This window comes from Neomonachus schauinslandi, chromosome 11 (genome assembly GCF_002201575.2).
Source record: "Neomonachus schauinslandi chromosome 11, ASM220157v2, whole genome shotgun sequence".
Taxonomy (NCBI): domain Eukaryota; kingdom Metazoa; phylum Chordata; class Mammalia; order Carnivora; family Phocidae; genus Neomonachus; species Neomonachus schauinslandi.
Genome location: NC_058413.1, coordinates 107,918,902 through 107,928,514, shown reverse-complemented (window position 1 = coordinate 107,928,514; position 9,613 = coordinate 107,918,902). Strand labels below are relative to the sequence as shown.

The following is a 9,613-nucleotide window of genomic DNA, read 5'->3' as shown; positions in this document are numbered from 1 at the left end:
CTCATTAACTATGAGGGCTGCAGGGCAATGAATGTTATCCTTTTGCTTCTTCTGCACAGTGGAAGCATTCTTAGATTGACTAGATTAAGCACTTTGCTTTTCATTTGTATATTCAGATTCCTCATCTCTGATGTGCCTCACACCTCCAGGATTTCCTTTACATTAAAATCCCAGTTATAGATGTTTTCTCCTTAAGTGATTAACATCAACCCTTAGACTTTTCTAAACTCAAATTTAAATTACAGCCAACTAAAAATTTCCCACTGTTTCTTTCAGAAATAGGCATTTTATGTGTCAAATGAAAATAGGGGCTATCATTCTGAAATAGATGTTTTAGAAAATCTAGACGAGCATCAGAAATTCTCCCACAGAGGTGGAAATGAGACAAATTAAATCTGCATCGAGATGAAATCCTGGAGACTTAGCCTGTCTACAAAAGCCAACAAGAAGCATAAGAGATTTATGGGGAAATTTGTTGTATTAATACTAGTGAAATGCACTGGGGACTCCCTTCTTGATCTGATCCTTAATCATTCCAGATTTGTACCAGGATTTTTTTTCTACTAATGTAACAAAAGTATGTCCCTATATAATCATAAATCAGGAAAAAGTCAGTCTTGGCATGCCTGTTTTTCAAGCTTTGGTGTTGTGAGAAATTAAAATACTAACTTACAAAGGCGTGAACATCAGTTACAGTCTGTGCTCACTGGATGCATTCTGTTTCTGAGCATGGGAAGAAACCAGTCACTCTAGTTAAACTACGCCATATGTTGTGAACATTTCTCTACTGTCCTGTCTGGGCTGTTACTTTTTTGATAGTGTTTTCCTTTTGTCCATGAATTCATTGCTATAGCCCTGTGTAATGATTAATTTGGTCAAGTTTGGAGCATAAGGCAATACTCATAATAGGAATCCAAATTCAGGACTACCTTAGTAGCAATGAAGAAGCAAGGACATACCTCTAAGCTTGTGTTCAAGGAATTCTAAGAAGTTAGTTTTGCTAGAAGTAAGAGTCGGACTGAAATGCCATCCAAGTGTTATATACTGGTGGGATTTTTGTATAGAGAACCATGAATATTTAAATTCTGCCCTGACTCCACCCACTCTCCTATGGTGTTCAGAAGAAATACGTATGTGTAAGAAATAATGGAAAACAGAATAAGGGATGCCTGGGTGGTTCATTCTGTTAAGCATCTGCCTTCAGCTCAGGTCATGATCCCAGGGTCCTGGGATCCAGTCCCACATAGGGCTCCCTGTTCACCAGGGAGTCTGCTTCTCCCTCTCCCTCTGCCTGCCACTCTGCCTATTTGTGATCCCTCTCTCTCTGTCAAATAAATAAATAAATTAAAAAAAAAAAAGAAAACAGAATAAAGTCAACCTTTACATTAACTAGTGATTTGGCCACAAAACCCACTGTAGGACTCTTGTACACTGAATTTGTTTTCTTTGGAAACCCTCAAATTAAAGTCAGCAAAAGTACCTGCCGCTCCCTGTGTCCTTCATGTGCAGGTGGAGATCTCACATCTCATCCTTCTTATGAGTGGAAGAGTCAAGCCAAAGCACAAAAGTAGGCCCACAGCACATACAAACACTCCCACCTGCCCACGTACACATACCTGCTTGCTCAAGAACGAAAGAGAGTATCTCTTCTTCATGTCTGTCTTAGATCTGTCCAAGCCACAGACTCCGCTTTCTGAGCTGCAGAAGGAAATTCAAAGGAGGAAGGCAGGTGTCTGGCTCTTTAATCTTTTGGTACATTCTTACCTATATTTAGCAATATCTGTTGCAGCAAGAGATAGCAATTTTGATTTGAATACAGCTCTGAAGTCCTTCCTCTCTGTGCAACCCCATTTGTATCCCATTTAATATGCCACTTCCTACTTCAGCTCCAGTGGGTTTGGCCCAACAGATAAACGTGGAATTTGCTTTAAGATGTTATCTGGGTGAACAGAGTGGACAGAATCTCTCAGGGACACTGGACCGGATCTATTGACAAGGCAATGGTCAATGAACTGGCCTCCCCGGGCTGACTGAAGGTCTGTGTAAGAGTTAGTGTAAAGAGATAGAAAGCAAGGTTATTAGGACATCGAGGACAGTGCTCTTTCTCTCCTTCATCCCCCTCCCTTCTCTTTGGGGACCACCATATGCTCTCCCACAGAAAGGGAAAGGATGTAACGGATCTGCTGCTAATCATTTCCTTCCCAATCAGTAACTTTCAAAGAGTTGTAATGACCATGATTGTGAAATCATATGAAACTGGTGTAAAAATGTTTGTGAATGAAAAATTTTATCATCAGTCGTGACTTTACTCCATTTTCAGAGCTTCCCCAGACAAATAATAGATGGGCTTTTTTTTTTTTTTTTTATGTTTGTCCATTCCTTCACTAAATATTTATTGAGCACCTACTTAGGGCCTGACACATTTAATGAGGCCTTCCTCTCTAGTATAAGTGAAATAATCAATACAATGGAAATCACAAAATTCCAGGAGTCAGGAGGGGTCTATTACAATGCTAGTGCAGGAAATTCCCATGTGCACTTCACCAATGTTAATTTATTTAATCTTCTCACTCTCACACACACATAAAATTGGTTCTTTTAGGAGCCCATAAATTACTTGCCAAATGTCACATGGCTAGTAAATGGTGAAGCTGTGATCTGAACAGCCTGCCCCCACCTCCATGTCCGTGTACTTAATCATCACGCTACGTTTGATTGCTATTCATGCACAAATATAAAAAGTTTTTATTTAAATGGAAGAAGTTAATAATAGAATATTTAGTGTAAGAAAAATATACAAGCAAACAAGATAGAGAGGGGGCAGGTGGAGAGAGAAAAAGAAACAGAGAGAAAAATGCCAACAGTTGAGGCATTACTGGGTAGAGGGATTTCCTGCCCGTGCGGGGCCCACCTGCGTAGCTGTTCTCCGCCCCTTCACTCCCATAGAACCAAAAACCCAGACAGATTTAGAGATGGAAGCTTAGTCAGGACTTCACATCTTTCCCTCCCCAGTGTTTCAATATTAAATTCCTTTGAAATGAAAACAGTGGTGATATTAGGTCCTCAGAAGATAAGAACAATCTTGCAGAGAGAATTTAAACGAAAAAAGAAAAATCTTAGGGGATGGCTGTTTCTTGACTGTGAAACCATCATCTCTCATTCAGTCTAACTAGATAGCATCTTCCAGTGATGATATGTAACACTTTATCTTGGCTCTGAAATCTGCTGGGCATTTTCTTTGCAGGGACCCTGGTTCGGGAACACTCATTTCCTCTTATAAAAAAAAAAAAGAAGAAGAAGAAGAACAGAACTTTGTTTCTACCTCCTCAATTCATATCAAGACTAATGTTTTTGACTCAACCTATCCTAATAAGCTGCCCAAGGTAATTTCCCAAACCTTATTCTGTATTAATATTGTGAATTTTAGGTTTTATTGGTGTAATTTTCAAATCCCAAAATTAAATCTCTTTAGATTTGAAGGTATGAGAGGCAGTTTAAATAAAAATCAACTTATGGAGATTTTCAATTATAATGTTTAAACGATCTGTTACAATTCAGAAGAGAGTGGTAGCATCTGTTATGATTAGAGATGTCTTTGGTAATTCTCAAAAGATTTTGCCTTCTGAAGCGGTAACTATTGAAAATCATTGAGTTAAAGCAGGAGCTTGGGAAATGAAATTCTGGGACTATCTGTGACACCTAGAATACTATGCAAATGGTTGATTTCTCTTAAAAAAAAGGCTTTATTAAATATTATTTTATTATGTCTTATTTATTTAGTTAGCAGATATGCTGCTGAATTTGAGTTGCTACATATTGAAGCAATATTTTAGAGAACAATAAATTAACGGTATACATTATTAATTATTAATTTTCATTTACCTCAGATTGCCATTTAAAATCAAATGCTATCGCATTGATGGCTCCCTCTTTTCTGACACATCATAAAGTTTTGTATCTCTGTACTTCTGTTCCTGCTGTTCCTTACCCTGGGATTATTGCAGTGTACACATCTGGCACTCTACCCAGATAGCCTTGACTCCCTGCTGCAGCGACCTCCCACTTTTGCTAGACCTGAAATGAATGGCTTGCATCTCAGCCTTCTCCAGAGATTCACCTTGGCTATCAAGAGACACCTGGAGTCTTTACACTCCAGAGCTCCCCATCAATGAGTCAAGGCTAGACTTCACTGGAGACCACACCCCTAATGGGCTCCTTCCCCTTCTCTATTCTGCTTTCTCACTGTCTTACAGGATTTTCCAGAGAAGGACTCCTTTAACAAATCACATGTACCTCAATATCTGCCTCACGATTGGCTTTTAGGGAACTTGACCTAAGAAATTATCATTCCCACTCTTGTCTACCATATAAATTACTCTTATTCCCCAGGGTCCAGCTCAAATCCATTTCCTCTGACATCTTTGAGTATATTCCCTCCACCTTGATATCCCTGGCAAAATTAATGTGCTTTTTCTTCTGCATTGTAATGGAACATAATGATTTATATTATTAATTCATTCTACATGTATTCATCCAAAAACCATGTGTTCAATACCTGCTACACACCCAACACTAGTTTAGGCATCAACAACCCAAAAGTGAGTAAAACACACAAAGTCCTGTCCTCATGAAGCTTATATTCTAGTGAAGGGAGATGTGATCAATACAAGCAGACAAATTAGTGTGCTAGATAAATTTAGACAGAAATGAATATAATAATGACACTGAGTAGTGCAATGGAAGTGAAAATTTCCTTAGAATGGGCATTCAGAGAAATGCTCTCTGCAGAACTAAACCATGATAGTATTCTTATATAAAGCTAAGAGCTTATCAAGAGTGTAGAGCATGCATGTTTTGCACAATGACATGCATAGCTTATAAAAAAAAAAAAAACTGACATAAATACTGTTAGTTGAACAGAATTCCCGAAAATAGTGTCCTGATTCTATTTCTTTGAAACTTTATTCTTTAGTTCAATGATACTCAACAGTAATTTGAGAGTTCCTGTTTCAAATCGTGTCTAATTAAGAAGCCCTAAATTATCCTTATTCAATTTCCATTGAAATATCCATGAAGACTGAGAGAGGGAAAAAAATCACAACTTGAAAAGCCAAGTCTTCCAGGCAAAAAATTAGCAATCTCTGATAAATCTTGCAAAAATAGTTCAAAGAACTGGATAAAGGATAAAGGTTGACATGTGCATATTCTTTTTTTTTAAATAATTTTTATTTTATTTATTTTATTAGAGATCTAATATTGTATTCACTGTCCCCTGTTGGCAGAGTCACCCCAAAGGAATGGAGAGATCAGTAATCATCCCAGTAGGTATAATACTGAATTGTTTCAAAACCAACTCATAATTGATGCCAAGTAAAAGCACTGTGCACCCATTAAAATATGGCATGGTTGAAGAAATAAAGTACATTTGAAACCTTCAAAAAAAATTTTTTTTCAGATCTCATCTTTTTTATTTCTTGTATAATTTCACTTGGTCAGAGAACATATTTTGTACAATTTCTGTCCATTTAAATTTACTGAGATTTTTCTTGTGGCTCAGAAGGTGTTCCATCCTCATGAATATTCCCTTTTACTTGAAAAGATGCATATTTAATGTGGTTTTTGGGTGGAGTGTTCCATGAATATAAATATATATATATATATATATATTATCAGGTGTGGTTTATCTCAGGATACATGGCTTTCTTAACATTTGAAATCTAAATAATGTAATTCACCACATTAATACACTGAAAAAATTTATATATTTTATTTATTTTAAGAGAGAGAGCATTTCGTGAGCAGGGGGCAAAGCGGGGGAGAGGGAGAGAGAGAATCTCAAGCAGACCCCATGCTCTGACACAGGGCTCGATCTCAGGACACTGAGATTATGACCTGAGCAGAAATCAAGAGTCCCACGCTATCTGACTGAGCTACCCAGACTCCCCCACATATGCATATTCACTGAGTTTTTAGGTCAGAAAATGGAATACTTTGAAGATATTTCTTTTCCCAAGTTTATTTACAGTTTAAAGTAATGTCACTGTCTTTCAAAAAGGAAACAAAATAAAGATGTTTTCTGATACACAATAGCTGAAAGAATTCATCTCAACAAACCTGCACTGAAAGAAGTATTAAAGTTCCTCAGGAAGGAGAAAAATGATAGCAGAGGGAAATTTAGTAGTCGTAGAAAAAGATATGGCAAGTTCTGGATATTGTAAATACAAGAGTGCACATTAAAAAGAATTGTTACTCTTGACACCGTCTTTGGGGTGATCCGTGGTGGACGTTTTGAGGGCAGCGGACCTGCAGCCTGCGTGCCCCGGACCGCCTCCTGTGGAAGCCTGAGCCGTCCATGTAGCCTTCTCCCCTTGTCTCATAACCATGTCCACCAAGGAGAATGCTAATTCACCAGCTGCCGCCTTAACAGATTCAAGAACAAGGGGAAAGACAGTACAGAAATGAGGCGGCACCGAATAGAAGTTAATGTGGAGCTGAGGAAAGCTAAGAAGGGTGACCAGATGCTGAAAAGGAGAAACGTAAGCTCGTTTCCTGATGAGGCTACCTCTCCACTACAAGAAAACCGCAACAACCAGGGCTCTATAAATTGGTCTGTTGATGACATTGTCAAAGGCATAAATAGCAACAATTTGGAAAGCCAGCTCCAGGCTACTCAAGCTGCTAGGAAACTGCTTTCTAGGGAAAAACAGCCCCCCATAGACAACATAATCCGGGCTGGTTTGATCCCAAAGTTTGTGTCCTTGGGCAGAACTGATTGTAGTCCCATTCAGTTTGAATCTGCTTGGACTCTCACTAACATTGCTTCTGGGACGTCAGAACAGACCAAGGCTGTGGTAGATGGAGGTGCTATCCCAGCATTCATTTCTCTGTTGGCATCTTCCCATGCCCACATCAGTGAAAAAGCTGTCTGGGCTCTCGGAAACATTGCAGGTGATAGTTCAGTTTTTCGAGACTTGGTTATCAAGTACAGTGCAGTTGACCCACTATTGGCTCTCCTTGCAGTTCCTGATATGTCATCTTTAGCATGTGGTTACTTACGTAACCTTACTTGGACACCTTCAAACCTTTGTCGCAACAAAAGTCCTGCACCCCCATTAGATGCTGTTGAGCAGATTCTTCCTACCTTAGTTCGTCCCCTGCATCATGATGATCCAGAAGTATTGGCAGATACCTGCTGGGCCATTTCCTACCTTACTGATGGTCCAAATGAATGGATTGAAATGGTTGTGAAAACAGGAGTTGTGCCCCAGCTTGTGAAGCTTCTAGGAGCTACCGAATCACCCATTGTGACTCCTGCGCTAAGAGCTATAGGAAATATTGTCACTGGGACAGATGAACAGACTCAGGTTGTAATAGATGCAGGAGCACTTGCTGTCTTTCCCAGCCTCCTAACGAACCCCAAAACTAATATTCAGAAGGAACTGTGTGGACAATGTCAAACATCACAGCTGGTCGCCGGGACCAGATACAGCAAGTTGTGAATCATGGGTCAGTCCCATTCCTCATTGGTGTTCTCTCTAAGGCAGACTTTAAGACACAAAAGGAAGCTGTCTGGGCTGTGACCAACTATACAAGTGGTGGGACAGCTGAACAGATTGTATACCTCGTTCATTGTGGCATAACAGAACCATTGATGAACCTCTTAACTGCAAAAGACACCAAAATTATTCTGGTTATTCTGGATGCCATTTCAAACATCTTTCAGGCTGCTGAGAAACTAGGTGAAACCGAGAAACTTAGTATAATGATGGAAGAATGTGGAGGTTTGGACAAAATGGAAGCTCTACAAAACCATGAAAATGAGTCTGTGTACAAAGCTTCATTAAACTTGATTGAGAAGTATTTCTCTGTAGAGGAAGAGGAAGATCAGAATGTCATGCCAGAAACTACGTCTGAAGGCTATACGTTCCAAGTTCAGGATGGCACTCCCGGGACCTTTAACTTTTAGATTGTACAGCTGAGGCAGAAAGTTGTTTGTTGTGTACTCCTTTTGGTAGAATTTTGTCTTACTGTTTCTCTACTAAGAACGCTTTTTAAATGTGTTTTGTTATTGTAGCATTTTTTACAACGAAACTACTTGACCAGTTCCAAACTGTACAACCTCTATGAAGCTCCTCCTCTCAATGGGTTTCTTTTTTTTTTTTTTTAAAGATTTTATTTATTTGACGGAGAGAAACACAGCAAAAGAGGGAACACAAGCAGGGGGAGTGGGAGAGGGAGAAGCAGGCTTCCCGCAGAGCAGAGAGCCTGATGAGGGGCTCGATCCCAGGACCCCGGGATCATGACCTGAGCCGAAGGCAGACGCCTAACGACTGAGCCACCCAGGCGCCCCTCAATGGGTTTCTTATTTCTATGTGGAATCTCCTCTCTTGCAGTGTCCTGTAAATAAAGATTAAATTCCATTCTTTTCTTTAAAAAAAAAGAATTGTTACTCTTTCAAATCTTTTTAAATAGTCTTGAGTATTTAGTACAAATATAATAGCAATGTATTTTGAAATTTATAATATAAGCAGAAGGAAAAAAAATGTATGACCACCATAGCATGAAGAATGGTGAAGGAATTTGAAATACCCTGTGGTAAAGTTTTTGTATTATATATGAAGCGTCATATTACTTGAAAGTATATTGTAATTAGTTAAAAATGTATACTGTAAAAACCTAAAGCAACCAGAGGTATAATTCTTTTTTTTTCTTGTTGAAGAGCGATAGTTCTTAAAGCAATGGACAAGATGAAATGAAATCATAAAAAAAAAATGTACAGTCTATAAAATCATAGAAAAAAAGATTAAAAGGACCAGGTGTCAACAAATGGAAACAAATTTAAAGAAGGTGCACTTAACAAGATTGTTGAATCACAGATTTGTACCTCTGAAGCAAATAATACATTATATGTTAAAAAAAAAAAAGAAGAAGAAGAAGATAGCAGGAGGGGAAGAATGAAAGGGGGGAATCGGAGGGGGAGACGAACCATGGGAGACTATGGACTCTGAAAAACAAACTGAGGGTTCTAGAGGGGAGGGGGGTGGGAGGATGGGTTAGCCTGGTGATGGGTATTGAGGAGGGCACATTCTGCATGGAGCACTGGGTGTTATACGCAAACAATGAATCATGGAACACTACATCAAAAGCTAATGACGTAATGTACGGTGATTAACATAACATAATAAAAAAATTTTAAAAATTTTAAAAAAGGTGCACTTAAAAACCACTCTATTGGGAATCATGTTAAATATAAATTATCTAAACATTCCAACTAAAAGGCACTAATTATCAGATTGGATAAAAAAGCAAAACTCTACTACATGCTGTCTATAAGAAATCCACTGTAAATATAAAGACACAGAGAAGTTAAAAGTAAAAGGATTTAAAATATTAATCCTGTGAAAACAAAGCTCAAAAGAAAACGAGTTACTAAATTAATATTAAAAAAAGTAGATCACATGGGCGCCTGGGTGGCTCAGATGGTTAAGCGTCTGCCTTCGGCTCAGGTCATGATCCCAGGGTCCTGGGATCGAGTCCCGCATTGGGCTCTCTGCTCCTTGGGAGCCTGCTTCTCCCTCTGCCTCTCTCTCTCTCTGTCTCTCATGAATAAATA

General features: G+C 38.8%; 1 pseudogene; it reads left to right on the top strand.

Annotated features, from left to right (window-relative positions):
- The first annotated feature begins 6,381 nt into the window (after positions 1–6,381).
- On the top strand, positions 6,382–7,966 carry LOC110586314 (annotated as a pseudogene).
- Positions 7,967–9,613: the final 1,647 nt, after the last annotated feature.